This window comes from Corvus moneduloides, chromosome 3 (assembly GCF_009650955.1).
Source record: "Corvus moneduloides isolate bCorMon1 chromosome 3, bCorMon1.pri, whole genome shotgun sequence".
Lineage (NCBI taxonomy): Eukaryota > Metazoa > Chordata > Aves > Passeriformes > Corvidae > Corvus > Corvus moneduloides.
In genome coordinates, this window is record NC_045478.1 from 78,518,913 (window position 1) to 78,535,146 (window position 16,234).

The 16,234-nt window shown below is 44.5% G+C and overlaps 1 long non-coding RNA gene across 1 annotated transcript in view; it reads right to left on the bottom strand.

The window, feature by feature from the left end:
• LOC116441998 overlaps positions 1–16,234 on the bottom strand; it is a 37,664-nt gene that overhangs the window by 1,213 nt on the left and 20,217 nt on the right. The window contains exon 2 of the long non-coding RNA XR_004239332.1: positions 471–578. This is a non-coding gene — a long non-coding RNA (uncharacterized LOC116441998). The remainder of the gene's footprint in view (positions 1–470; positions 579–16,234) is intronic.

The following is a 16,234-nucleotide window of genomic DNA, read 5'->3' on the forward strand; positions in this document are numbered from 1 at the left end:
TACCATTATTTAATAAGGAATTTAACGTAGCGTATTTAAGCTCATACGCTTATACAGCTCTTTTTTCTGTCAGTTACAAGCAGGAGTGTAAAGTACATCTCCCTTGGGATGGTTGTCTGTGCATCACTAATGATTACTGCTGTAAGAAGTGGCCTCGTTAAATGTTCAAGTTAGAGAAAGATTTTACAAAGCTGGGCTATGAGGTATGAGGAGTTATTTCAAATAAACAACCCAAGCACATCTGTTTCGCTCTAAATGTTATCTTAAACTTTAGTGTTGGGTTTTCTGGCAGAGAAATCAAACTTCAGGCAGACTTTGAACACCCAGATATTATTTTCTTTTTTGTTTGCTGAGCATGACCTTTTCCTATGGCGGCCTCAAAGAGCTGGAGGGGCTGGATTTTCCTCCATTATACCGAAGTAACTCTTTTGATTGCCGCAAGGTGAATGCTGACTTCTCTGTTACCTCACCTGCTTGCACGGAGGTAGTGATCTGCCCAAGTGGTCTGTCAGCCACTTCCAGTAACATGGTCTTGAACACAGTGTTCCTGGCCCTGCAATTCACCATCATGCAAACAGCTGGAACAAATTGAAACCAAGCAGGAGACAGTATTGTTACCATATGTATTCCTTATCTTGATTTATGCTCATTGAGTAAGTTTTTTAAGAGTTTTTAAGAACTCAAATGCTATCAAGGATTCTGGAAACTTCCAGAAAAAACAAAGACTACAGGTAGGAAGTTATATTTTAGAACAACATGTTTCAAATGCTGTTTGTTTTCCCCACAGGCATTCAAACATGATATATTTTTTCCTGTATTTTTATCCCCACTCTGAAAGCCAGGACAAAGTGCTACAAGCAAAACTGAAAAGGAATAGAAAGAGTATTCAGGAAAAGTTATCTAAAAGCTTTTTTATTTTGCAGACTGCTGCTTTTAGGACTGAGAGATAATGAAGGCTTGTGGGAAAAAAATTGTTTAGTGATATACTGTCTGATGTGCCCCGTGTCCAAAAATTAACATAACTTGAGTGCAAATGCAAATTTAGAGATACTCAGTGGAAATTAGTTGAATACCTTTAAGATCTCTTACATAGGCCTGGATCTACGGGTCTGACCAAGAAAATATCCTTGAAGAAGAAGAAAATCAGATTACATGAAAGACACTTCCAGCTAAGAGGGAGGTAGCACACTACTCCAGAGTACCTATCTAACTGGAAAAATGGGAAAATCTCTGTCCTTCTGCTGAACAAACAACATGAGTCTACTGACCTTGAAGACAAGCACCAATTTTGAATTCATAGGATTTCACTTTATTGACCCATTCAACAACTTCAGAGGCATCAAGCCTGACCCACCCTAGTTTTAGGGAGAGCAGGGCTAGCAGAATACCTCCATGAGGTGGTAATTTGGGCACAAGTTTCCTCTGGCTGTGGCTTTCTGTGCCATCAGATGCTTGTTCATGAAGCCTCTTTTAACTCCCACTGCCAGTGCACATCAACAGGGGCAATTCCTGGAGCCTGACACAGGGACAGTGATACATACAAAGAGTTGTCTGCAGTGCCTAGGGAAGAGTTTAGACACTTCAAATCCAGTTTCCTTTGAGATAACCCTGAGTTTTGGAGCTGATGGAGCCAGGACCTCAGCTTTCCTCTGCCCTTCACCCTTCATCACCTCTAGGCATTACAGTGCACTGGCTACCAAAGGATTTCACTGAGGGCTACTCACTGCTCTGCCTGCAATGAGCAGGCTACGGTTTAACAAGAGGTGGCTGGAGGCTGTCCTATCCTTCTAAGTTTAGGACTGAAATTACTTGAGATGTTACCGTTCAATTGTTCAGCAAATTCAATTACTGTTGCTGAACAATATGTGCCGGGCTCTTGGGGATCTGCTGCTCATGGGCTGTCTCCTAAACTTCTTCTGACCTGTTGGAGCTTGAGCAGATCCCACTGGCACTTGGCCCATGGGGCCAGCATTGACACTTTGCCCACTGGTAGGACTCAATGTTCCCAACGGGGAAGAGGCCTAGTCTTGCTGCAGGTACACACTAAGGATGATGCTGTGCAAGCCTGCAGCATCAAGGATAGATGGGAAGCTCTGTGAGGAGCAGCTGAGGTCACTTGGTCTGTTCAGCCTGGAGGTGACTGAGGGGCGGCCTCATCGCAGTTACAGCTTCCTCGTGAGGGGAAGAGGAGGGGCAGGCACTGATCTCTTCTCTGGGGTGACCAAGGACAGGACCCGAGGGAATGGCCTGAAGCTGTGTCAGGGGAGGTTTAGGCTGGATATTAGGAAAAGGTTCTTCACCCAGAGGGTGGTTGGGCACTGGAACAGGCTCCCCAGGGAAGTGGTCACAGCACCAGCCTGACAGAGTTCAAGAAGGGTTTGGACAGTGCTCTCAGGTACATGGAGTGGTTATTGGGAACTGTCCTGTGTAGGGCCCAGAGCTGGACTCAATGTTCCTCGAGGGTCCTTTCCAATTCAGCTTGTCCTGTGATTCTATTCTGTGATTCTGTGATTAGGAAAAGCCCCTTTGTGTCCTCAAACAGGATGCTTCAGCCCTGCTTCCAGGTCTTCCCATAGCACTTTTCAGGGAAATACTTTTGGCCCAATGATTAAGGCAGTGATTTGGATGGGAATGTTCTTACTGCCTGGCTGCAGGAGGTGCTGCTTGCTCAGACCCTCTACACAGGTTCGATGGGCAAACTCACCCCTGTGCCAGACCCTTCAAGTGAAGTCAGCAGCACTTCCAGAGGTTGTCTGCCTGCAGCTCATACAGTAAGGTGATTTTTAGGCTGTTCTGAAGAGGTACATAGATCAAAGCAGGACACCGCCCATTCTCATTGTCTCCCTGCAAATCTGATCTCAGTGGCACACTTCCACTGGCTTCAACATAAATATCTTTAGGTCCACTATAAATAGAAATTATGTCAATTTTAGAAACAGTCAGAAATGCTTCCTTCCATCCTCTGCCAACCTTTGTCTCCTATTTTTAAGCTCTTTTTCCATTCCAGTCACTGTTTTATCTTCCCTTTAATGTCTTTGTACAAAAGCCATTAATCTACTGCATGCAAAACAGTCAAATGCTTCTGGAAAATCAAAATATTCTGCTACCCACTAAATTACCCTTATCTGTCATGGCAGTGGTATCTTCAAAGGGTTCCTGGAGAGTAGTTAAGCATGACACGATCCTCCTGTGCCTCAGTCTATGCTGGCTTCCTCTAATCTAGGGGGGTTTGGTCACCCTTCTCTCACTATATCCCTTGAAATGGCTCCCAAGCATTTTCCCCAGAACAAATGTCCAACTCACTGGCCATATTGCTTCCCAGATTGTCCTTAGTCTATTTTATTTTATTTTCTTAAACAAAAGTTGTCTTTGCCAATTCCCAGTTCTCACATAGCATTTTCCCTCCTTGGACCTTTTACAAATATGACTGCTTCTTTCCCCGATTCCTGTGCATACTCCCTCAGACACCATAGGGTCTGCAGTGTGGGATCATAGTGGATTTCTGCCACTTGATAAGTCCTGGGTGCACTTCTAGACAGAGCTTTCTCTTTTACAGCTGGAAATCTGATCTCAGACCTGAGCAGGCTCTTTTCTCCAACAGAGTTTAAAGTTTGCATTTTCCTGACATCCGTTACCTATTCTGTTAATAATTTTGTGCAACAGCTAAAAAACAGTTTGTTTTTTAAAAAGAGAATATGTCTTAGGAAACCAAAGCCAACTTAAACCAGCTGCCTTGAACAGAGTTTCAATACTTCTACTTGGAACCAGAGGATTGTCTCAGGGACAGGGAGCAGGAATTGTTGTCCCATCCCCAGGTAACAGGCTGCAGCAGGGAGGTGGAGACAATAGGTAATTCTGCATCAGCCAGAGACATTTCTTTAGCTGGATTGTCTTGCTGCAAAAGACCATGCAGGTTCCTGGGTGCCCAAGGTCAGGCTTTAACACAGTCACAGTGTTTAAGTACCATGTCAGAAAGTCCATTTGGGCATACTGAGGGGAGAAAGGCATCAGCAGAGAGCACTAACTCTGTCTGTGCTCCTTAAAAGTGGGTTTTTTCTAGATTATTAGCTCCAGGCTCCAAATACTGTTCAGTACTGACTAGGTTCAGGTGTGATCTTCTCCTCCCACACACACATATTGCTAACATCTGTTAATATTCTTCTGGTTCAGTTTCTCAGCCCAGGAAGTGCTAACCTTGACACGCATATTTAATTTCAAGTGCAGCAAGACTGTTGATGGTAAAGCACTTACTGAGCCTGCTTGGACGAATACATAAGTTAATAGCTTTCTGTTGGACTCATGTATATGCATGATGTTAATGACAGCTTTTACGTGGATTCCTGCAGGGAAACAGTGCACACTCTATATTAATATCCTGTCTCCATTTGACTCTGCAATTTCACATATTAATTGATTAACAGCAGCCAGGAGGAATGAACAACAAGAATGCCAGGCCAATTTTGTAAGGCCTGGCCAGCACATAAAGGGCTTAATGGATCTCTGTCTGCAATGGACCCAGCCTTGACCTTACTGAAAGTAATGGCAGTACTGTGCTTGTTTCAACTGCAATTAATAGAGATTCAATGGTTATACCTCAGGAGAGGAGATCCAAAGAATGTGAATACCACGATGTCTCTGCTTCATAACTAAAAATACTGATTTCTATGCATAGAATTCCTTGGCCAAAGCTCATTCAGAAGTATGAAACTACCAGCTGATAGTCATAAATGAAAAAAAAAATCGAGCTAAAAAGCAAGACGGGAGCTTCCTTCTTTCTAAAACTAGCCTGACCTCTTCCCATCCTCTCAGTACATTGCTTTTGAAATCAGAAATCACTTCTTGGCACTTAGACTGATCTGTAAGCAGTTTTAGATCATTTTAGTTTATATACATGTAGTTGTGTACATGTATGCATACTCCACAGAAGTTTCCATGTAGGGTCATTTTTATAGCTGTGAGAAATCTGTCCTCTTCAGTACTCCTTTCTCTAAGCAGATTTGGGAAGTGCAATTTTCCTGGTTAAAATGAGTCATCTGGACTCTGCAAGTATGTCCAGGGATGCCCCAGGCTGGCCTGGAATTGCCGTTTCAGGGAGCAGGAAGACCACAAGGATCACTGGTGTCCTGACACTCCCTCATTGCCCATTTTCCTAACACCACACCCTGTTGGAACTCCCAGATCTTTTCAGTAATCCCTGAGGGTCGTCTTTCATAGAAAGAATCTCCTTCTGGCTTGTGAGGATGAATTATAACCACTTTCTCCACCAAAATGTAAGGACAAAGTCTTCCGTGTCAGTGAATGAGGTGCAGAGCTTCCATGGGGCTGCAGGCCACTCACCCTGGCATTGGTGAGGGCACCTTCCTCCACCTGAGCAAGTCAGAGCATCTTTCCTCTCCACTGGCAGCTTGAGGGCCATCAACAGCAGGAAAAAGAGTGTCTTCTCCTGCCTTTGTTCAGCGTGCCTTTAGTGACCTTTCACTAGGGAACTAAAATAAAGATGTTGAAAGGTTTTTAACTGAGTCAACCTCTCACTTCCCTGCAGCCAAAACCACTTCACAACTCAGATGCTTCTACCAGCACTGCACAAACAATGATTGTTTTCTGGAAGAAAGGTTATATATATAAGGATTGTGTTATAAATCATCTTTTTCATCACATGTCTAATAAGCATGAACAAATGTCAGGCAGAAAAGTTCTTAGAACTTTAAAGCGGTCTGTAGACTATTAATGGGTTATTCAGGGCTTGGGATTGGGGTTTTCAGTGAGATGCACTCTTTGTTTCATCTCTTCATTCCCAGAAAAAAGTCATATCAGAAGATTTAAAGTATTTTCTTCTGAGGTTGGTGAGTTGCTAGCATAAGCCAACTCTTTCTTAAATGCATAAACCCATCTAAGTGGTCTAGACATTTCTCCATTTTTTTTAATTGGTTAATTTACTTCTTGCTTACAAAATTTGCATTTAGTGTTGGGTAGGTTTCGTTTGGCATAGGTCTTCTTACTCATGGTTTTCAGTGAACTGCAACCTGAGGTCAAACACTGGGCTATCAGTGGGCAGGGAGTAAGGTTGTTCTGCTATGCATTTCCTCTTTGACCTGGTTAAATCAGGTTGAGACAGCCTGTCTGTGCTTGCAATGCTTGTTCACTGAGAGAGGATGAGGATTTGACATGCAGTAGCATTCCTGAAGAACCTCATAGTGACTGTCCTGGTGGCAGAGGAAGAGCCTGTGTCTGGCACAAGCTAAGGAGCTGGCTGGAAGACCTATGGTTGCTGAAAAACAAAGACACACACGAAGTAAATCAGGAACACATCTAAGTTCCTCTGCTTCTTCAGTCCTCTTGGCCAATAAATACAATAATAAGGAGCCCTTAGCCCTTTTTCTCCCATTCATTGTGTGTCTTGTCAATATACTCTGCAAATTCTTCTGGGGCAGTGACTGGCCTTGCAAGGAAGCTTTGAACTCCAGAGACATGTTGGTCCCTAGGGCCAGAGGCACAGTGCTCACCTTCAAGCTACTTCTTTGTTTGATACTGTTTTAATTTTGGTTTGACACTTTAACTTTTTTAAGGAAATGCTATGTTATGTACTGCTAGCCGCTCTGTGGTCCCCTCAGTGACAGGGCAGAAGTGCTCATCACATATACAGCAGTGCATGGGACTTCCAGACCAGCCTGTACCCAACTCCAGTGTGGGTCACTCCCTGATTTTATCAAGCCAATCCCTTCATGCTCATCTCCAGCATCTGAAAGGCCCAGCTAAAAGATTTCTTCCACCAATCAGTTTTCCGACACTGGTTCTCTTGAATCGCCTTCTCTGATGAGACGACACAGCTGTGCTCAAAGTCTCTTCACTTTTGCAGTGGCTGAGAGCTAAGTAGTTGCAAGCCAGTCCACAAGCCTTGGCTGAGGTATCACCTTGGTAGCTGCCCAGTGACCTTCAGGCTTTTTAGGTTACACATGGAATATACATGTGCAATTTCCCTGGCACCAAGGCAGGGGACGTGAACACTGCCTGCACTGGGGTTTTACAGGGACGGGAAGGGCTGTGCCTAGGTCCCATCAGGGTTGGCTCATTTCACACCATCTCTGAATCCTCCAGTTTGTTTAAGCAGAGCAAAGGAGGAAGTGGAGGCTCTTTTTGCCAAAGTAACCAAAGACAGAGGGAAACAAGGAAAGGAAACCCAAAACGCTGATTAAAAAGCCTGTTTCCAGGCTCTGCTGTAAGGTGATATCAAGTGACAGGGAACACACACACACATCTCACCACTTCCTCTATCTTGGAAGATGACAGGAAGGATGAGGCCATTTTGCTTTGAGGATGAGCTTTAAGTTAAGCCCTTAAAATGAAACAAAGACAATTTGTAGACCCCTGATAAAAACCCTGCGTGTGGCACAGAAAGTTTCCACTGCTGTTCAATGGCTTTGTTATAATCTTATCGCCTGCTGCTGACTTATACAAACAGCTGCCTCCTACCTACTTATCTCTGTAGAGGAGCGGGGAAAATCACAGCATATAACAAAGAGCTGTGGACCACACATGCACACATTCAGAAAGTCCCATGCACACAGGACTCTGAATTTTGAAGAGCAGAAAGTCTTCCATTACGAAATGCAGTATTTACCTTCATCTTGTTCCTGTTCCTGCTGCTATCAGTTATACTGCAAATGGTGTTTACTCTCCACCAAGATTTGACCCAAGCAAAAGAATAACTCTTACAGCTTCTCATGTCACAGTTCTCACTCTTACAGCTCCTTGGGAGCAAGTTTCTCCATATTAAGTTCTTCCCAGTGGAAGCATGTTTGAAATGGTGCTCCCTGTCCTTCTGATGAAGTGGAGCTCACCTGAATGTCAAAGACACAGCTCTGGCTCCTTCATGCGTAGAAGGAAATTAAATAATTGCCTCCATCTGGAAAACTTCAAGTCTGGAAAATGGTGAATTAGGGTAGCAGCTTCTAGCCATGCTGCTGTGCTGAAACATGGATGCTTTGGGATGAAAGCTGCCTCCAGTGAGTCATCTGCTTTGGCCTTGCTTGAAGTACATGGTGATCTCTTACTTGCAAAACTTGTCCAAGGATAAGGTGTGTACAGGGTGCATGAAAGGCAGGAAGCCTATTTTGTATCACTGATGTACAGGTTGCCCAGGGAGATAGCAAAGTCTCCATACTTGGAAATATTCAAAAGCATTTTAGACATGGTCCTGGGCAACCTGTTGTAGAACATTAAGAATTCACGTTCCCTGTCCTCTTTGAGGAACAACACTGTCTTTCTGCCATATATTATCTAACAAGCCCAGTCCTGGTTTTCTGCCTTCTCTGACTTCTCTCCCGTTCTTACTCCTGTGGTCCCTCTGGCATGGAAGGACTTGAATCCACTGCTCTGACAAACAGAGTAAAATAGTTCTCATATTTGAGACCTCATATTTTAAAGCCACAAATCAGTTTCCAAACTCAGCTGTAAGTCTATAAGCCCAGTGTGATTTCCCTTAGACCCTCAGGACTTACATGCACTAGGCAGAGGTCAGAGAGGGAGCCCATAGGACTCTCTCGTGGAAAGGAAGATTTTCAAGAATGCAGATATGGTCCAGCAAGGTCCAGAGCATCCCAAGGTGCTGCTCTTGATGCTGAGTGTCCAGTCTCCCAGCAGCCTACACAAGGTCCATCCATCTCCGTGGAAGCAGAAGTTAGCCCAGAGCATTGGTTTTTCTGGGACAGCTGTACATAGCTCAGAGATTTTCAGCTCATTATTCCCCTTAACTTCCAAATTGAATTTTGCCCAGGCCAAATAAAAATCACTGCTCAGAATCTGGCAGTCAAAGTATTCTTTCCTGAGAAAGGCACTTCACTGTCCTCCCTTTTTTTAGCCCTTTCCTCTGAATCATCACAAGAAGTTGGCAATAAGGAGAACACTGGACCCTTTTGGTCCTTTTTCACACAGGTCAGTTGTTTGCGCAAGCACAATTTGCTTTATGAGAGACGCAGACGTCACAAAGTGCTGGTTAAGCTTCAGTATTTATTGTGTATCTCTGGTGTTTAAACTGACAGAAATTCCATGCTTTTATTTTGTTTTTGCTAATTTGGGATCTGCTCCAGGGTCAATTTAATCCAAAAGCAAGAGTCTTCCTAAACACAGTGAAAACATTGGACCGAATAGCCGTAGCAGTTTCTTAGTAGGCAATATGTTTATTTGAAATACAAACTGTAAAGTATAACAAGGCTTCTACTAATTTGTACTGTGAATGGGTGCAAAACAAAGCTCAGTGGAGTCAGAAGCTCATTTGGTCATCTGGAGGCACAGATGCCAATTCTTGAGTTGTTTTCTGAAAGAGCTGTGGTGTTTCTACTGTTCTCCTGGGAAATTGGCTGTACAGCTCCATGAGGGCTTGAGGATCTCAGCTTTCTCACTCCTGTGCATTGGGAAGGGAAAGGTTGTAAATATGGAACCTGAAGGTTCAAATAGAAGAGGTCATATAAACTGGACCTGAAATCTTGTTATCTTAAAATCTCCTGATTATCAGCCCTGACCCACTTGCAATAAGCAACACTGCAAAGGCTGATTTAAAATCTGAACTCAGACTAATCCATTGAAGATATTTGCTCTCTTAGGAGATGCAGCAGGAGAGCCAGACCCCCCTCAGCCAGAAAAGCAATAATGAACCTGACAAGGAAGCCCTTTCTGGCTTCATTTCTGCATTCAGATTTAAGGGAGGAATACAGATGTTTTTTGAACCATCTGAAAATGAAGATGCTCTTTGAAATCTTTTGCTAGTATTGCGTTAAGGTGTTTTTGAGAAACTTCCATGCCTATAAAATGAGGTGGATTTAAAAAAAAAAAAAAAGCAGGAGTTTTCAAACAGATCACCACAATTTAATAGGTTTAAGAGTAAGAGATTTGAAACCTCTCTGAAAATCTGCAAAATATGCTGGAATGGATCATCCTGGCAGGTGTTTTAGCCATGCTGGACAATTCTGTGAAATAAAGATAACTCCTGGCTGTACAAGAGGCAGTTTTCAAAAATAATTATTTTTCACTTACTGTTAGTAGGACTATTTCATAAAGCCAGCCTTGCTCTACTTAAAGGCTCTCATGTCAACACCTTTTTTTCTTGACCAAACCCAGCATTTTCCTGACCACCACCTTTCTAGTGAAGCTCTACAAAAGGGTTGTGATGAAACGCAAATCCTTCTGAAGCCTGCCTGGTTTTGGATTTCCTTACAAGCCTGAAACTCGACCCATGTTCGTCCAAAAGTTCAGTAAGGGTTCATGAACTTTTCTAGCCCAACTGGATTGATTTATGATTTTGTGTCACAGCTACACGAATCACGTGGCTGCGGCATAAGGCACAGCTCGGCAAGCCTGAGCGCCAAGCCAAGCAAATCAGAACTGTGGCCTCTCCCCTTCCACCCTCTCCTTTTCCCAAAAAGGGTGGATGCTGACTGTACATCCCCAGTGGCTTTCTGGGCCATCATCAAGTAAAAGAACCAGTCTTTAGAAAGCTTTAAGGCATCTAGTTGTGCTGACCCATCAGGAAAACAGTCCAATCTCACAGGGACTCAGCCAAAATTTAAAAAAAGAACAAAGCAAGAAAACAGATGCTCAGAATTAAGTATCTTAATTTTTATTTTGTTGACCAAATAGCTGGGCTGATGTCCACACGCGGCTGAGTGTACAACAGCTCCTGGTTTTAATCAGAGCCATTGTTTAGATGACCAAGTACAAAGAGGAAGAAACCTCATACTGGTGCTCCTTGGAAAAATCTGTCCTTCCGCTGCAGGCAGTGCTGCTGGCTGCCTTCCCATGGAGGAGACTTCCTCAGGCTTTAGGCAACCCTTGGTGGCACATGGGGACACACAGTGACAGATGAGGAACTTAGGAAAGTATAAAGGCAATTCGGTACCTTCCCCACCTGCCACCTTCCTGCCTCCCAGCCTGGGTATCAAAGGATCTGTTCCAGCCAAGACATGCCGAAGACTGTGTCTGCATGGTCCTAGCTGACATGGAGTGGTTCTCCAGCCCTCATGATGCTCTGCAACTTGCTCAGTGTCTCAGGAGTACCTGATATGTGTCTGATGGCACTGTAGTGACTGAATGCTGTCACTCCCCTGCTCTGTCCTTTTGCACATGGATTTGGATTTTCTGATCTGGAAGTTGGGCACGGAAACCTTGTTCCACTCCAGCTGCTTAGGATTGAGTGTTGTGCTGTTAGGATGTGGTGACAGTCCTGTCAGGCAGTGCAGAGCTGCAGGAGGCAGTGGCACAAGGCCACAGCCCCAGCTGCACTCCGGCTCAGCCACTCTGCCACTGATTGCACAGCTTTGAATCTAGAAGCAGCACCAGGTGATCCCTGCAGTAATGTAAACACAAACAGGTCTGCATTTCTCTTAGTGGGTAGCCTGTGCCTCTCTCCCAGAGCATCTAACGCTGTCCTTACAGTGGGAGGTCCAGGCCAGATGCAGTTGCAAGTGCCTGGTGGGTGCTGGTCCTGAGTGTCTGCTTTGTCTTTGTCAGGAGCCTGTCAGCCTCACCCACAGGAGCAAAGGCAGGTGCTGGCCAGGGTGTGGTGGGGAGGCTGCACTGTGGTGCTGAGCTGGAGGAGCCAGTCTCCCATGTTGAGAGCTGAGAGCAGAAAGCTTAGTGAAGGCTGGTGCTGCAAAAACAGATGTTTCAAGGATAATGAACGTCACAGCGCCTGGTAAAACCAGCAGTAAAAATGCTATCAGCTTCAGAGTCTTGTCAGATTCAGCCTGGGTGTAAAAAACTGAGAAGGAGCACTACTTTCATGCTCCTCCAGAAACGTACCAACTTGCATGTAAAGAATCTGCTGGTCTCGCTGCAGCGCCTAGGCACTCCCAAGAAGAACCACTGAAGACTTCTGCGGCATCTGCAGAGACACTGCTGCCCAGTCACATGTAAGGACAGAGCAGCTCCTTGCTCACTGGTGCCTCTGAGCAGGAGAGGAGCTCCCTGTGTCAGCTCAGCAAGCGAGCAGAGGTCTTCAGCCCCCTAGCTCCTGGGCCAGGACTTTCCCTTCCACAGAGAGCTTTGAATCCCCTCTCCCGCATCAGATTAATGAGTAGAAAGGAATTTTTAAAGCATGTTCCTAGGTCACTTCTGGTTTATCCTCTAGGTTTCCTCTCCTCTGATGGTACCACAATGCGGCATCTGCCACGTTGCCAAATGTGGAGGAGAGAAGGCTCCAGCATGCACAAACAGAGCGTGGTGTCTTTGGCAGCTGGTAGAGCAACTATCTCAGGTTTCCTTTCATTTTAATGGTTCACATACCTCTCTCCACGTCTGTGTCTGATTTTCAGGGCACGACCTTGATTTTACATCAAACATTCCCTTTGTCTCTCCTCATCCCACTGCTGTCTGTCTAGATTACCAACATTAGAGCTGATCTTTCTATTAAAATGCTCAGGTTTTATTATTTTTCTAACCTAAAGCCCATCTAAAATGCAAAGCCTTGTTCATCCTTTCCTCAAGGGCTCCTGCACTTTGATTCCTCCTCCTGTCCTCTGCTGACAGAAAGCTATGAAGTGAGGTGCATCTTCAGGGACAGAAGCTGGAGGCAGCCGTCATCCTCTGTATGCTTACACATAGCATAGATAGCCACTGTGATCCTACTCCTGTTCATAAGTCAGCTCATAAACACCCCACATCTGGAGCAGTTCCTGCGTCACTGGCAGCTGTTGCAAAATTAATACTGCTAAAGTAGTCCTACCAGCAGCTCAGGTACACCCCTGTTCCTCAGCACCTGAGTGCTGCTTATGAACAGGACTGAGGAATTGCCCAGTGCTTTTTTATAATTGAACATTTGGCACTTGGTAAAGATGAGGTTCAGATAATTAAGCATAGATAGTAACTGTGGATAATTTTGTTTCTGATGTAGTTTTCAACCTGATCCCCACTTTAGAGGGTTAGGTCTTTTCATACTACACCTAGCACCCCAGCATCCTTCAGAAGCCAGTAGGGATGTGTTCTTTTTCCCCTTTTCAGCTTGGAAAATGACTGGGGATTTCACATAGTAATTTTGGAAAGCAGCGCTGCTTGACAGCTCTGTCTCACCCCCTAAACCAAGGTCACCTTCCCTCTCATTAGTTCTCATTTGGGGCTTTACAAACTAAGCCTATCTCTGCTTCTGTGTAGCGGCTGCCGAGCTCTGTAACAGCAGGAGGAGTTGTGCCCAGCTGCCCACTGCAACCGCACACCCTTCTCCTGAGCAGTGCCCTGGGCCACTCTTTGCCTCTCTACAGCAGCAGTGTACACGTGTGAGTTGTGAAATGCCCCAGGACCCTCTCAGGGGAAAGGCCCTGGGTGCTATCTCTGTGGGAAACTTCCCCCTGGTTAGTTTACCCAGTGAGTAATCCAGCATGGAGGCTGTAAGTAATGAATAGAAGTCACGTCTCAAGCCTTCCATATGAGCAACACTCAGAGAAAGTTTGGACTGTTCTTTGCATTGTAATGACAGCTGATCCAAAGATCCAAGATTTAGAGAAAAATTGTACTTAGAGTCAAGTATCAGGGCTATTCCCCCAATAGCACTGGAGTCCAAGACAGGGTCCTGAACTCATAGCCTGCAGGGACTCTAAACTTGTTTTTGAGACTTTTTGAAAAAGGTGAGATACACTACAAGGGGTAAAACCTTCCCAGGTGATAGAGAGCATGGCTAAAGAGAAGCCAAGCTTAAAAATCTTGTGAGGGGACGTTTACAAAACAGCAGCCAGCAAAGACAGAAACATTAAAAAGCTAGGAATAGAAGTGTCCCTCGATTCCCATTTCCTAACTACACGTGAAGGTGTGCAGGTAGATGCATAGTGGAGCTGACAGCCTGTGACATGACTGCCTGTATGAGCCCTGCTCAAAGAAGGCTCTGCCACCAAAACCCCACCATGAACTCGCTGTGCTCTAACCCACGGGGTGACCTCAGTGAAGTTCAGCCCGGTGCAGGCAAGATGTTCTGGGAAGATTCCCCACCCTGCCCCTCAGGGCTCTCGCCTGCTGTCACAGGCCCTTACTAATTGGATACATCTGACCTACCGGTGTCTTTGAAAGTCCTCCAAGGATCTGTTTCAAGAAACACATTTGGTTTCATACTGAATTTACAGAGTGAAAGTTTTACCAGCTGGAGCAGTCCGAACCAAAGCTGGTCTCTCCACAAAGAACAAATCACATATTGGATACAGATCCCTCCTCGTTTCGGCTTTCCTCTCCACCTACTCTTCTCACTTGCCAGGAGAAGAGACTGGAAATTGTGAAGGTCTAAACCCCACTCTCTGGGGACAGAGTTTATTAAAAGATCAACAAGTATAGATTCTGTTTTCTTGCCCTGAAGTCCTAGCTTTGCATTGAACAGCTTTTCCAGAAATTTCAAGCCAAAAGTAAATCACAATGAAATGCAATGCTCCAAATGTGAATGGCCAGGTGAATGGCAACCAAGGAGAACAAAACAAGCACTAATCCTGTCCATTCAATACCTTTCTAAAGCTCCCCAAAGTCAGAAGGCTTCTCTCAGAGAAGATCTGCTCCTCCATGGACTCCGAGCACTTCCCAGAGGAGATGAAATAGCACTGAGTCCCAGTTACTGGGATGGACTGGTGAGTGATTTGCATGAGGAAACTTAGTAACAGAGGCAGCAACAAAATCTATGTCTCCTGAAACTGAGGATTATCTCTCCAATCAGGCTGCATCGCCTTTCTGTAGGCAGCATTGCTGTGTGGGCATAGCTATTTTATATTTCAATTAACTTGGACTTAGTAAAAGTGAAAAGAGCAGCATCTTTTGTGCCTTAGACCTCATCTAGGTGAGATTAATGACCCAGACAAGAAAACGCTTTCATTTGTGTGGCTGAGCAACATCCTGAATTATTTATGTTTTGCAAATTATATATCTGAATGATGTATCTAAAAGACAGTGTTGATTATACATACTCAAAAGTCATGAAACATTCAGACAATTGTCATGTAGATAAATAAATTCAACAATTCCCATAAAGATATCCATTAAGAAATGAAAAATGAGTCATTACAACAATATTAGCTCATTTCTAGATGGAGCTGGTGAAACAGCTAATGATAATGCAGAATAGTTTGATTAATATTTTTGTTCTGTACTTGAAAAGAAATAGATGACATGTTGAGATGACATAAGCATGATAAAGTGCTCTCCAGTGCATCACTGAGAAGAATGACAGGCAACAGCTGTTAGGGATAAACAATTTTAAATTGCAAAATGAGGATATCTTATACCCTGAAGTCCTTAAAGGACTGTCTGGGAGATGTTTAGCTTGTAGGCATTCATTTTTAATAACCCCAGGGGTCCCAGAAAATTTCCAGTGGACTGGAAAAGGTCTAAGTGTATGCTAATGTTTGGAAAAAGACAAGGTGGAAATATCTGACATGAACCCCAGACCAAACAACAGAGAATATGACACGGGATTCAAGTACAACAAAAATAAAAGAGAGAGAGCATCAGTGCCAGCTAACACTGTTTCATGGAAAACAGATCTCATTGAATTTTCTGTTGATTTTATAAAAAGTGATTGATACATGTAGCTGCCTGGAGGCAAACCCTGGGTGAGGCACCACTAGGCCACACACAGCACTTTCGGGGGAGAATGACAATATTGCAACAGTTCCAGACAGTGTATAAAAGAGTTGAGGGGCTGCATGGCTGACAGGCACAAATGGAGGTGGCACACATGGGAGCACTTCTGGTGGTGCTCCCTGGTGACCTTTTCTAGACTTGACACTTAGCAGCATCTTCCTCCAGTGATCTGGAAGGAGCAACTATTGCTACTGATAGAATTAGCAGGTGGGACAGGCAGGAAGCTGAGGGGGGGTTGATGATCCCAGACAATGAAGACAATTAGGAAGCTAAAGTCATTCAGACAAAATTCTCTTCAGTAAAATTAAAGAAGCATGTTGTGGAAGAAGCAAGGAAGACAGCTGTACCTACTGTGTATGGACCTGTAGCCTGAATTCCTATAGCCTGAATTTTGGCCTCCTCATGGAAAAGCAGAACAGCTTGAACCTGTGAGATGATGATACCAGAAAAGGGCTAGTGGGCCCTTGGTGAGAGTGATGAAGGGGCAGATGTGGTTGTGTCAGGACAACCAAAAACTAATAAACCCCTGCAGGAAACTGCTGGAGGAAGATGGCACTCTCCATGCTGGAAAGTGCTTCCCTGAAAGCTTCATCAGTGCTGAGGTGAAAAGGAAGGAGCCTTTCTCCTTCTGGCAGCA